General features: G+C 52.9%; 1 protein-coding gene across 4 annotated transcripts in view; it reads right to left on the bottom strand.

The window, feature by feature from the left end:
* The window catches only part of LOC146202244 (uncharacterized), a 369509-nt gene that overhangs the window by 53503 nt on the left and 301755 nt on the right, over nt 1-14251 (bottom strand). Inside the window, exon 1 of one of the 4 annotated variants that reach the window (XM_084588039.1) lies at nt 4156-4426. The exons of the other annotated variants lie outside the window; for them this stretch is intronic. The gene's annotated coding sequence lies outside the window, so the exon portion shown is untranslated. Of the gene's footprint in view, nt 1-4155; nt 4427-14251 lie in introns of those variants that run through there. 4 annotated transcript variants of the gene reach the window in all.

The raw sequence follows: 14251 nt of genomic DNA on the forward strand, positions 1-14251 counted from the left end.
GATATACTTTACTTATCCAATGGTACACCGAAACATTGCACGCTCTACCCTGCGCGACTTCGCAGGCTCAGCAGCAGAACTGAACGCCGCAAAACCTGTCTCCGCTTTCTGTCCCTTTCAGCTGCCATCGTCAACAACGCCGGAGACATCGACGCGCGCTCTGGGCGAAGGCCAAAAGTGCTGCCTCGCATGACGCTCGCTGCGCCGCTCCGGGGAGGGAAGACCAGACAAACGCCGGCGTCTGAGCAAACGACGAGTCCGGGGTCTTTTCACACAGCGAGACCGCGGTTTAGGAACGTGACTTGGCGAAAATGCCCCGCGCAGACGGATGCCTGACGCGAACAAAAGCGATCCTCTCCGAGTCCCCGTCGCTCGCTGCGAAAAATAACGAAAAGTAGAACCTTTGTGGGGAGGGTCCTGATGACGCGGCACACCGCGCCGTAACCGTGCACCGGCAAAATCGCTGCCAGCCTTCGCGCGGGAGTCCCGAACGGTTAAAAAAAAAAAAGAAAAAAAAAAAGAAGCCGTCACGCAGCCTAACTTTGCGAGGGTCAATTTCCACCTCGTTTTCTTTTTTTTTTTTTTTTTTAATATGCGGGCGGTTGGTTACAGCAGCAGGAGACAGAATCGCTCAGTCAGAACGTCCGAGAACACGCACAAAAGGTGATGCAGCTATTAGTGGGCTTGACCGGAGTGCTAAGATTCGAACTTGAATCGTAAAGTCGTTAGTCAATCTCAGAAGTCGTTTTAATTCTGACGAGGTGAACAATGATACCATTCACGTTGTCAACAACGCGCTAAACAAGGCGTCAGTTGTTTGCGAGTAGCCTAACCGCATCAGCAATAAGCGCTGCCCCAAACTGAAAAGGACTGAACAAGTATGCACAACCAATAAAAATGTAAACACAGGGATGAAATAAGTGCCAGCGGATGTAAAGAAAAGAATAATCGGCGCGTTACGTTTAGTGAGTTTTTAAAGCTACCCATTTCCGCAGACAAAAAAAAAATATATTGGAAGGAATTTAGAACATGAAAGGCCGAGAGAAATTAACCGTACAACACGTAGGATAGTAATCGTGTGTGTTGTGTTGTTTAAGTGCTCGTCTAACGACTCGTACGCAATGGTTACGACCCCCACAGGTGCGCTCATGCAGTACAGCACCGAGATGGTGAAGGGAAGAAACAAAAATGACGGAAAAACGTCCTCGAGTCAGCGCTGGCTTGGAGCAACAACCCGTTACTTCCGCGTAACTTGAAGCGTCGTAAAATAAAGAGGCAGACGTTGGGCTCTTGAAACGGTGCCAAGGCGGCGCAACCGCGTCGTAAAAGGACGCCTCGCGGTATCAACGCCGGCAACGCGCGGCTCAAGCGCCTCCACGGCACGCAACTGTGGGATAAGCGCTTGCAACGTCCACTGCAGTCCAGTCACTTTGCCGCAACACCATTCCCCACACGGCCTCGACCGTAAACCACGGACCAGCGCGCCACGTGTTCTCGATACTGTCGCGGTCGGTGGTGTACGCTGCAAAGAAGCGTCCGCTGCTCTTTTGACGCTGGTCAACGGAGACCGGGGCGCGCCGCAGCTATAGCTACCCTGACCTTGTCGAAGGCGCAAATAAATCCTCCCGGAATAAAAAAAAAAAAAAGAAAAAGAAACGCGTCGGTTTAGCCGGAGGTGCGCGGCACAGAAACCAAAGCCTCGACGCACGCCTCTGTAGCGCACGGTTCCGTGGCAGCGGTCACGGACGATCTGTAATCGCCTATGCATAGCATGCCACGTTATCGAGAGGGCCAGTAAAAGCCTTTACGAGCGTCTCTTGCACGGCGCCGTCGCGAACTCGCCGCGGAGCAGCGACAGGGATCGTCGTAAACCGCACCCCTTTTGAGCCGGACGCGCCCAAGTGACCTGCGAGACGGGACACACCGTGTGCCGGAAGGAAGGAAAACGCGACGCTCGCCTGAAAACAACCTCGGTCGCGAAATGACGTAAGTGAAGCGCCGGTAAACGTCCAGAGCGCTTAAAAACGGATTCTAACGAAACCCCGCGTTCACCAGCGAGCAGACAACTTTGCCTTGCTCTTCTGATGTCGCCACTCCAGCAAGAAGTTCTCTGAGAAGCCGACTATTGTGATGCTGGCTACATGAGCCCCGAGACGCGCGTGCATCACGGATTCTCTTCGATTCCTGCCACGCCCCAGTGCGGCGAGTCCACGCTACAGGACGGCGCAGTGCTTCCAACCGACCATGTGCGGCGGCCAACGGTGACAATGCAAAAGGGGACTGCAATGAAATGAGTCGCGTGACAGTCAGCTGGCGGCCTCGGAATTCGCACCCGGAGACGTGCGAGCGATGTCCTGGAAGCGTTCTCGTGCATCCCTTTGCCCTGAGGTAATAGTAGCCACCGACTGGCTTCCCATTGCATCGGTTCGCTGGAGGTCCAAATAAATAACAGACTCATTCCATCTGGTGCACACAGATGTAAAAACACCTGCTCTTGAAAGTCTGCGAACAGGTGCATACAATACCGCTGCGAACATGGCGGCGCCCAGAGAGCACTTATGCAACAGTCGCGAGACTTGTGCGACGCCTTCATACCAACATAATACGATTATGTTGGTATGAAGGCGTCGCACAAGTCTCGCTTCAAAAAAGACGCCGGTTTTTGGGCCCGTTGTTCCTTAACGGACACAGAAATGTGAGAAAGTGTGCGCTCAGAATGAAAACAAAAATTGCCACTCAACCTGAAAGCGCACAAGTATCACGCCGCCACAGTCAACACCTAACAACGGCAAGGTTTTTGTGAAAGTACTGCGACGGAGCGAACAATTTAAGAGCTTCTCGAGCATCTACCCGATCGGGTGGACGGATCAGTGCGCAGCTAACCAGCTTACAATGTCCTCTAATGTAACAATGTTCGAGCAACGCTAACGTATTTTGTTCAAAACATTCAACTGTGTTTCGCACTACGAGGGCACTGCCCCTAGATAAGGCCGTGACTTTCGCTACCGAAACTGGTTTCTCCAAGAAAAACGCAGTCAGTTCTTCCTACGCAAACAACTATATTAAAGTTTGCCGGCTCACACACACCCTGGAGAAAAGAAAGCCGCGGCCTTCCAGCTAGTTCAAACCTGTCCTCATTGAAAAGGTCGTGCGCATGCTTTTTTCCAGCTGGACGAAACGGGAGAAAATGTCCACGGAACGACAGTGATCAATGGCGGACACGGGAGTTGTGCAGTCCGAACACACTCAGAGCCGCAGCCCTTTCATTCCATTTTGAAGTAGTTAATAGATAACCACCTACTACTTGCTCGAGTACTAATACAATACACTCGACACGGAGCTTATCGGTCAAACACTGTCTGCAAGGCGCTTGCGACATCAACAGTCGACAGTCTCCGAGGGAGAATGATTCCGATAACAGAGCATGCTTTCTTTCTTTTTTTTTTTCAAAAAAGCGAAACAAGGTCGCAGAACAAACGATAACTTCCGGAGTGCCGGATGCTTCAGTAGTTACACGGTCTCCTTCCCACAAACAATCATGTCGATGAGTCGGTCATTCTGAAAGAAGCAGCTGTGGAAGCTGTATTCATAAACGCTGTCCATTAACAGAACGAAACAGGCACGTTGCCAACAAACGCACCTGTTACGTGCTGATACATTCAGAAATGGACGAAGTATCACACTCTGAGGGAGAAAACAAATACATGCAATCAGGGCTGGCGGCGTGCAATACAGCGCCGACAAGAAAGAAGGGCGCAGCCTTGAGCCGCGTTTTCATACAAAGGAGAAGCACATGCCATGTATCATTACTACGCCGCCAGGCGAACGTTACAAAAGCTGCTGACGCACCTAACTGTCATAACATATCACGCCAAGCGCGTGAAAGCCTTAATTCTCAAGCGCGATGTGCGTAGCCGTACTGCCGGGAAATTCAATGAGCATTCTACATAGCTTAAAGCCGCTCAGCCACTGTGCCTGAAACTGGCGCACCTGAGCACAGGTTCAAGACAGCAGGTCGTGCAAAGACACCGCGGCCATGTTTCGTTGCATCTCTCGAGGCCCGGTGTGACCACGGGGATGATGAGAACAAAAGCAGCGCGCAGCGAAACAATGACAAGCGGCCCGTGCGCGGGGAAAACGGGTTGATTGACTCACACAGAGGCTCCGTGTCGCGCTTCGCCCTCGTCGGCTACGTCCGCACCAGTCTAATCCAGATGGAGCGCGGACGCCCGTGTGGCACTACCACATTCATCGTCATCGGTGGCCTGGTAGCTCGCACGCACTGCGGACCAACAAACGAAGAGACGTTCAGCGTTGCCTCGCTACCCGCGCAGGCCGCGACGACGCAGACCCGCAGCAGCATGGGCGACGACTGGCCGAACAGGCGAGCGTGTGTGAGTCAGCGCGCGCGCACACGACGGCAGCAACTCTCCCTCTCGCGTCGTATCGTCCCCGCAACGGAGAGTGCGTGCCGGCCAGCTGGGATGCGAGAGAGTAGCGGGGCCGCGCCGCCAGGTGGCGCAGCGCGCGCAGACGACGATGCCGTAGTTGCCGTAGTAGCGTTGGTTGGGCGACGTCGAGCGGCGGCCCCCTTTCGATCGAGCGGCTGCACTCACTCCTTCACCCCTTCACTGGCGCGAACGACCCCGCCGACGGGCGCGGGCTAACCCGCACAGGCCGGCTACGTGAAAAGGATCGATTTCAGTCTGGAAGCGTGCGCCGCCGTAGCCTCTACCGCGACTTGGATGTTTGAAAGGCGAAACAGCAGACTAACGTGCAGAGCACTTCCCTCTTCCAGGACTGAACCCGGGAAGCTTGAACCCGGTCTAAGTGGTCCGCCTAGTATTTACGAGAGCCGTCAAATAATATTACGGTGAATGACACACGCCGCGTTATAGGGACCGCCAACTTGTAATCTCCTCTATGTTCGTGGAAAGCGGGAAAAACGCGTCTACATGCTTCGATTATTGTCACATCATTTTACCGCCACACATTTCCCACCTTGCGTAAACCTCTATATGTCGAGACGTACGGTATTTGCACAGGCCGGTCTGAAAACTCGGCACGGCCCAGTGAAAATGCGTCGTTTTTCTGGGCCAAGGGCTTCAAGTTGCGGAGCAAAACAACTGCCGACGATTACGTTACTTAATGCGAAATTTGAGAGCAGCTCATCAGCTGTTTCAGCTTTTCGATAGATTGAGACAAAGAATTCGAGCAAGACTTGTATGTACAATTACAGACAACTGTTTTTATTTTTCACACATATCCATTCAAGAAACACACCACTAACAGTTCTTGACTGTCATGAAGGAAGCTTTGTGGATCGGGAGGCAGCGCGTGGGCCCATAGGAACGTTGCGCGGCGAAGAGATAGCAGCGACTGACTGATGCCACTGACGCCGCTAGAGAGTCCAGTTAACGTCGTTTGTCTGGGCCAGGCTCGGGCTTGAAGTTGCGGAGCAAAAATGTACGATTGGGGTGTAAGTACAGCAGCAGCACGGACGAAATGGAGCCTTGGTGTGAATTGATATAAAAATTTACTCAATGAGGATTACATAATTTTGGGGGGCCTGCTGTACTTGCATTTTTCTCAAGACAGGAAATTACGAACAGTAATGTTTTATTTTCTTTACCCACTGCCCTGAACGTCTCGGAAATTAAGGAACACTGGCGATAAAATATTTACAGGGAGGTTGCTCACGCGGAACGAGAGAAAGCTTAACTGTATACGTCAATAGCGGGTCGAGTTTCAGATAGATGTATTTATTGAACGGAAAGGCAGAGGTCGGCCGTAAGGTTGGGTATCTTGCATGCTACTCTGCACTGGGGAGCGGGAAGAGAACAAAGAGGAGCATGAAGGGTGACGATGTGATGAGAAGAGGGGTGACAAACATACAGGCACAAGTGACATGTCTCAGAAGCGCGAGTCCAGTCCCGTGTCGCACAAGAAACGGCAGAAGAGCCCACATTGCCTCTACAGCGTTCCATTTGTCCCGCCAAGCGCCTAATAGTAAATCCTCAGGGAGAGGCCTGCTGTCCAAACGCTTGAAGGAAATGGCTAGCATTATCCTTTCGCGAGCATACACTGAACACGCCAGTAATACATGCATCACAATCTCCGTAATGCAACATTCCCGGGAGTCCGTCTGTGCAATCAAATGCAAGTATTTGCGCGTTTAAAGCGAGCATGATGGCTAACGGTGGCGCAGAATTCCATTCAGAACAGAAAGTGACAGTTCCCGATTTATTCTTCTGAGAAAGATGCTTCGGGCGCCTGCCTGGGACCAGTAAGCCGCCGTCGCATTCCTCACACCGTTCGAATCAAGACACGATAGTGACTGCGCATGGAAAAGGCACAACTGCTTGGCCATAAAGGTGCAGTGCATGGACACGTGCTGGCCCTGCACCTTCTCGAATGTCAATAAATGTCGAGAGGAGAAAGAAGGTCTCAAAGGCAAGGAGAAGGCCAAGCAACTCAAGTTCTCAGTGGGCAATGTGGTGCACAAGCCAACACGCACAGAAGGTCGACTATAATCAGCTTACACTAGTATAAATCTCACACGCCAGCCACTTCTCGCGCATACTTTGACATCAAGGATAAAAAGTACCGTATTACAATTCAACAAAGGTTAATTTTCTGGGCTCTCGATGTAGCAATCAAAATAAATGGTGAGGTTAGTTTGTGTAGTGTCTCCTTCATAGTGCACGTCCTTGTGCTGGTCTCTTTAGCATTGCAAAAAGTAGTAGGACAGCGCTGATCAAAATATACGGCGCATGCACAACGTGCGGTGCGGAACCAGACGCGCCGCTACTTTCAATACTCGACACAGGATAGCTGAGCGACAAATTCGCGCTCGTGAGTGTGTGGTAAAACCTGAGGAGAAGACAGCATACCGCGGCATACCCTTCAGGTAGGCTGATGCTACACAATCGGTATAAATAGGTAACAGAGGTGGTGAGTGTCGGAAATTAAATCACATATTGACTGTGATATATATGTATGTAACGCCAGCAAAGGAAAAAAAAAATATATTTTTGTAGACTTGAGTGAAATACGAAGGGAAAGGTGCAGTACCTGTCACACTTGTTTCTGTGGGCACCTGAACCGCGCCATAGGGGAAAGGAGGAAGGTGGGAGAGAAAGTGAAAAGAGAGAAAGAGGAGACGTAGTAAAGGGCTGCAGAGTAATTTCGACCACCTGGGGATCTTTAACGTGCGCTGACATCGCACAGCACACGGACGCCTCTTCGTTTCGCCTCCATCGAAACGCAGCCGCCGCAGTCGGGATCGAACCCGGGTACTCCGGCACAGTAGTCGGGCGCCTTACCACTGCACCACTGCGGCGGGGCCGAACTTTCATCGCCCTATTATAATTAGCGCTATAGCAAACGGCGCATAACACCTACCGCTCATAGGAAACCTTGAGACAGTACAAAACAACGTGAGCGTTCGAGAGACCTGTGGCTCGTTATAACACTGCATTAAAATCATTTGTCACGGTAAGGGCGATTACGACTTATCGCTGCTCCGAGTCAGAGCACTACTTGACAGCTACTCTCATAACGAGACTACAGCGAATTGAAAGAGCATCAGAGACAGTAAGCGGCTGCGTCGCATGATGCCTGTGCCGGCGCACAAGTAATGAACTTAAATGCAGGGCGGTAAGAAAGACCGAAACACGAAGTCCATGCAGTCGACGCGTGCAACGCAATGTTACACGCGGGTCTCGAGGCAAAGCCCGCTGCACAGCTAGCTGCATATCGGGGCGACCGCGTGATTTGCAGCGGCACGATTTCGCGGGAAAGAGCCTGTTGCTGCTGCCGCTGCATTTCAGCGTGCGCCTAAAGGTGGCAGCCGCAACAGACGAGGTCCACCACGCAGGTGCGACCTCGAAATGGACAAAACTCGTTCGCCTGGCCGCCGCACGAGTCCGACGAGGCTCCCGCATGCGGATCGAACCGGACGTCCAGCGTGCAGGCCTCCCCCGCCGCGCACACACGGGCCATCGCATAGTCGACGCCGCAGAGCCGCTCTGCGGACAATTAGGATGACCCGCTGATCGATGGTGATGCCCGCGCGCCATTACTGCACTCCACGCCAGAGAAAAGGAAAAAAACAAAAATTGCGACGGAACAGAGATAACAAAGCGAGGTCGTCGGAGCGCGGTCGAACGTCCGGGCCTCTCTGAAGCGCCGCGGGACTGCGAATTAGAAGAGCGCGGCGAGACGCGCTTGCTCGACGCGGCCACGCGTGCGCCAGCAAAGGCACCGAAATTAACGGAAGTCGGCAGGCCGCGAATTGAGCACGTCCGGTCTCCCGACAGCGACCTTCAGTCGCGCTTGCGGGCCCCTGGCTAAAAACGCTCGGTGGTGGTCTGGTCGAATGCGATCCTTCTCTTTTCGTCGCGACTGATGGCAATTTTCCAGTCACTCAATCTCCATAACAGAGCGAGCCTAGCTATCCTTCAGACGCTACCTATCCCGGTCACCTATCTATGAGTCTCTCGAATAACGATTACTTAAGCCTATTGACCCGCTCTGGCGCAACACGAACAAAATTAAGAAGCAGCAAAGAGAGACAGCTTCGATCATAGCGCAACGCAGTGACGCTTGGTGACAGGAAAGATGAAATAATTTCAAAGAACAAATGAAGCAGATACTGGAAGAAACGACAGGAGAACTCATTTCCGTGGCGCCGTTACCTCTCAACTGTCTAGAGTGGGGAGCATAGACGAGCGTTTCGCTCATTTTCGCTCAAGAATCCGTTGAAGGGCAGAAGGAATTAAGGTTACCCACCAAGGCCTCAAATCGGGACCAAGGGACCAAAGAACGGCCATAAGAGCAGCCAGCACGAAGTCGAGCTGGAAAAAACAAAATAATATAAGCACTTCGAATAGGAGTTGTAACGTCAAATGGAATAGTGAGACCCACACTGGGACAGGGTCCGCCTCCATACGCAATCCATCGGAAAGCGTGTGCAAGAAGACAGTCTTTCAGAATGCAGCGGAGGCATGGCATCCGGGCATGGGCGGCGGCAGCTTCGCGAGGCGGCGACATACACGGGCTGGCGAGCAACAAGCACAGCGCCAATGCGGTGAGCCGCCCCTGTCGCCGCGCGCGATCAGTGACCGTCCTCGTCCAGATTCAATCGGCCTCTGGGCTGGAGTTGACCGGGTTTTCGACCCACTTCGGGCGCGCTTCCTGCGGCGAACCGAGGGGGTTCCTGGGTGGCCGCTCGATCTCCCCCTGAAAACGGGGTCCGAGCTGTCCGCCGATAGTGGAGATGGATGAGCAGTCGCATCCCGTGGGCGCTCTGAACCCGTTTCTTTTTCTTTAAATGTGTGTGTGTGAGTGTACGTGTATAAAGGGGGGGGGGGGGGGAGGGGGGTACAACTCTGTCTCCAGCCGCGTCACGAGGGAGCGGGGGCATGCGCGCTGGGACTCGTGGGCCGGCTGACAACCGGAGCGCGCGCATCTCCTTTCGCCACGCACAAGCACAATCGTCGCATTCGGACGGGGCCGCCGAATGGTCTCGAGAAAAAGCGCTGTCATCGCATGCGAAAGAAAATTCTGGCCAGCCTCTCCGTCCTGTCCTCTGTTGTGCCGACGTTATAACGCAGCATTCTTTTTCTCACTCCTGAAACGGTTCGCAGCCGTCACTATGGCCGCCGAGTACCGACCATGGGGCCGGCATCACAGACAGGACAAACCTGCGCCGAATGCACAATAAATAGACAACGAAATTCAGTTACTGCTAACGAAAGGATGAGCGTTGATTTAACGGGCTGATCGCGCTGGGGAACAAAAAAAAAAAACAATAATCCAGCCCAATTGGCACACAGGTCAGTCCGGTGTTCTATATACGAACGCCTTAAGCGAGGACACGAAAAGAAAGAGGAACTGGAATAATAACAGAAGTGAAGCGCTGGTCGACAGAACAGCCGAAGCGCGTTAGAAGGGCGAAGAAGGTACACTTCGTCAGCCGGAAGTTAATCCAAGAGTATCGATCGAGGAATACGGAGATCGGAACGAACGGCGGAAAACTAGCTGATCGTTCGACGCGCGGCACGACTGCCAGCCGATTTATCGGGGGAAACGAGACTAAGTCGGATAAGAAATAGTTAGGTTGCGTACGAAGCGAAAATAGATATGCGCCAAGCATAAAGGAAGCAGACGAAAAAGAACTGCGAACTAGGACGTCTGAACGCAGCGAACAAACGAAAGAGTAAGTATATCCTCTCGTTCCCGGCAGACCGAGTGAGGCTGATCGCGCAAACCCGCGGGTGCGCTCAGTGCGCCGGCGCACGGAAAGCTGAACTATCTTCTATATACAAACTCGGGCGCGCACATTTATATATTAAGGTTTCTCCGGCCCTGCGCCGCACCATAGAAATTGACGTTTCAAATTTTCCAGCTGCTAGAAAGCGCCCCACCGCGATCCTTGGCGTTAAATACACTCCGATGCCTCCATCCCGTAAGTCCGTAAATGACAGCAGAATTCGATTTACAGTGAAATTATTATTATTATTATTATTATTATTATTATTATTATTATTATTATTATTATTATTATTATTATTATTATTATTATTATTATTATTATTATTGTTGTTGTTATTGTTATTGTTATTGTTATTGTTGTTGTTGTTGTTGTTGTTGTTGTTGTTGTTGTTGTTGTTGTTGTTGTTGTTGTTGTTGTTGTTGTTGTTGTTGTTGTTGTTGTTGTTGTTATATTCAGAGGGAGGCAGAAAACGCAAGGAAGAGGAAAAACCGATGGCAAGGAGGACATTGAAGGAGGTAAAATGTGCGCACCGAAGCATATTCCGTTAACATGCGCTGGCAACATTGCATTTATGTTAAATCTCTGGACACTACCGCATAGGAGAGTCGCGCGCGCAACAAGTACTGCAGATAGCAAGTGGCATGCAAATTTGAGTACACCGCCAAAGAAGAGCATGTGGGGAACGGCAGTTAAAAGAGACAACACCGAACTACCACAAAGAGTCAGCCGAAGATCGGTTCTGTAAACTGCAGTCTTATTACCGTGCGATGGCTGGCGTAAGGTGCTTAATTTCACTTTGTACATAATGATACTCGGCTGGAGCGCCCGTTTCCTCAAAAGCATATTCGGAAGAGGAGATTCGCACTTTTCAATGTATAGTGCCCCCCCCCCCCCCTTCTGCCTTCGTGAGCAACGACGGCCCAGCTTCTTTCATTTCGTCGTCGCATTATGAGCGCTAGCTAGGCGGGTTTCGCGAATGCAGACAACGGAAGTAATTAACTAGGAGTGCGAGAACACTCCGACACAGGCATAGAAAGGCACCTCATGGTGCAAACGAAAACATCAGATTTTCCTGATAACCAGCAGCACCACAGGAAAGGCGCACTGACGCCTGAGCCCAATCCGTGCTGCCCGTATCACTGGCGACGAAGCTACACACGCACGCACGGCGATTGTGTGTGTGTGTGTGTGTGTGTGTGTGTGTGTGTGTGTGTGTGTGTGTGTGTGTGTGTGTGTGTGTGTGTGTGTGTGTGTGTGTGTGTGTGTGTGTGTGTGTGTGTGTGTGTGTGTGTGTGTGTGTGTGTGTGTGTGTGTGTGTGTGTGTGTGTGTGTGTGTGTGTGTGTGTGTGTGTGTGTGTGTGTGTGTGTGTGTGTGTGTGTGTGTGTGTGTGTGTGTGTGTGTGTGTGTGTGTGTGTGTGTGTGTGTGTGTGTGTGTGTGTGTGTGTGTGTGTGTGTGTGTGTGTGTGTGTGTGTGTGTGTGTGTGTGTGTGTGTGTGTGTGTGTGTGTGTGTGTGTGTGTGTGTGTGTGTGTGTGTGTGTGTGTGTGTGTGTGTGTGTGTGTGTGTGTGTGTGTGTGTGTGTGTGTGTGTGTGTGTGTGTGTGTGTGTGTGTGTGTGTGTGTGTGTGTGTGTGTGTGTGTGTGTGTGTGTGTGTGTGTGTGTGTGTGTGTGTGTGTGTGTGTGTGTGTGTGTGTGTGTGTGTGTGTGTGTGTGTGTGTGTGTGTGTGTGTGTGTGTGTGTGTGTGTGTGTGTGTGTGTGTGTGTGTGTGTGTGTGTGTGTGTGTGTGTGCGCGCGCGCGCGCGCGCGCGCGCGTGCGGCAAGGTTCGTATTAAGGAAGGCCCCCAAAACCGGCGGTAGATTTTATGCAGCACAAAAAGTTGCGCGCGCGACAGATACGGAGCATCAAAGGAGAGCTACGACGCCGACAGCCGCGCAAATTACGGCGATGTTGTGGAGAAGGAAAAAGTCACGCGAAACAGCTGCTGACGAGAGCCTTAACTACATAACGTGGTTGAATTGCCGCCGCTTCATGGGGCGGGCAGAAAAGACATTCCAGAACCGAAAAAGGAGCGCTTCGCGGAGTGGCCGGCCCTGCTGTCCGCTTCTGACAACGCCCGACGCCGACATGAGGACGCTGCGCGGACGCACAGTCCTCACGTCTCCCCACAGATGCGGCGGAGGCGCGCCCACGTCGCTGCGCTCGGCGGATGCGCGGCGGCTCCCGAGGCGGGGTCAGGTCGTGTCGCCTGGCGCAGGGGTCGAGCGACGGTGCACCGACCTACATTTCGTTCCGCCGAAGACGAAAGCCGGCTGCTGCGCGCACGCCCTGAACCACGCGCCAGGGCTACCGAGCGCGCGCACCGCCGCGACAAGTCAACCGCGACCGAGCGTGCGGGCGAAGACTGCGCAGCGCCAGCGGGCCTCGGCGGCGCCCCGCTAACTGGATGATCGATGACGGAGTTGGTACGTGCGCCGTCGACAGAATGCTGCCTGCGCGTTGGTGCAGGAGTGGATGGAGGAGGGGGGACCACGATCGGGTGGAAACCGCTCCGAGAACGACCAACAACTTTCGCGAGATGAACGTAACTTGCGGGCGAGGAAACAGAACGGCTGCAGCGCGGACGTCTTGCTTGATGTCTGCTTCCTGGCTACTTATACTTGTTGAATGTTGCGCTCTTCTTTTTTTTTTTTTTTTTCCCGCTCAAGTACACGCGGCCAATTCCCCAACATAATCATGCAAGCGACATACGGATGCACACCGGCGTATGCCGATGCGAGGCGACGGAACTGGGCATAAGCGCGAGGTGTTTGGCACTTGCAGCCCACTTCTCCGCTGAAATTTGTAGCAGAGCCACCTACTTCCGTTTTCTCGGCGCCCGCGTGATATCGTTAAATAAATGGCCTGAATGTCGTCCACTCTTTAAGACTGAACACGGATCGCTGTCTTCGGAACGCCACAGCATGCGACCCGGCGGCGCAGTGAAGGTAAGTGGCGTAGGCTATGCGAGACACTGCTACTCTCGGTCCCCCTGTGCCTGAGTCACTTTGCTTCAATATATGCGTCCCAGTCAGGCGCAGTGGTGCTTTCATGAGAGCGACCGTGTTTAATTACCGAAGGGTGGGCGACCCTGAACGATTCTTCGACGGCCTGCAGTAACGCGTACCGACCGTATACGTGTGGACATCGCCATTAGCCTCCCGCCCTTTCCGCGGCGCGCAAGCAGAAGCCGCGGAATCTACTCGACCCCCCTAAGAAGTTTTCACGCTGTTGTGGAAGAGTGCAGACTGGTCTCGATAGCGTGCAGCAGGAAATTTGCTGCGAGGCATCGGGGATGCCTGGGCAGGAAACCGCCGCAGTCAGTAGCTGCGGGAAAAGCTACCGACGAGACGATAGCGCAGTTAAGCCCCTACATACCTGCACGACGGGCAAAGATAAAAATAACGAAGAAAGGCAGCGGGCGCAACATCTGCGCGAGAGCACTCGGGCGGCCATTCATTCACAGCCCCACTTCTCTTTTTTCCAGCGCGGTACCGAGCACGGGGCCCACAGCAGCAAGCTGCGAGGTGTAAAGCGCCCGACACGGACCATGTACCGACCCACGCCATCCGCACGAAGCAGCCTCGAATGCAGCTGCACGCTCGGCACAGCCACCTGCGCAGGCCTTATTGGCCAATGTCTGCCAGCTTCGCACATGTGCAAAAGTAATCTCCCAACAGCGGCTTCGTTAGTACGAACGGCTGTAAAGAACTGGGTCATTACTGTAGGCCCCTCTTTCGTCGTTGCAGTTCCTCAGTGAAGAGAACCGCTATTTTACAACTGCCATCTTGACTAATTAAAAGAGCCCCCCTTCGCGAATGACGTGAAGCGGCAGGAGTCCACATTCAACGCGCATAATGGCAGTGCCTCAGGTTCACTGTGGGCACTGTGGGATTTCGATACCATATGGCACTGAGAGGTTCCTCAGATCGCG

Source organism: Amblyomma maculatum, chromosome 1 (assembly GCF_055883805.1).
Source record: "Amblyomma maculatum isolate TAMU_Amacu chromosome 1, ASM5588380v1, whole genome shotgun sequence".
NCBI lineage: Eukaryota > Metazoa > Arthropoda > Arachnida > Ixodida > Ixodidae > Amblyomma > Amblyomma maculatum.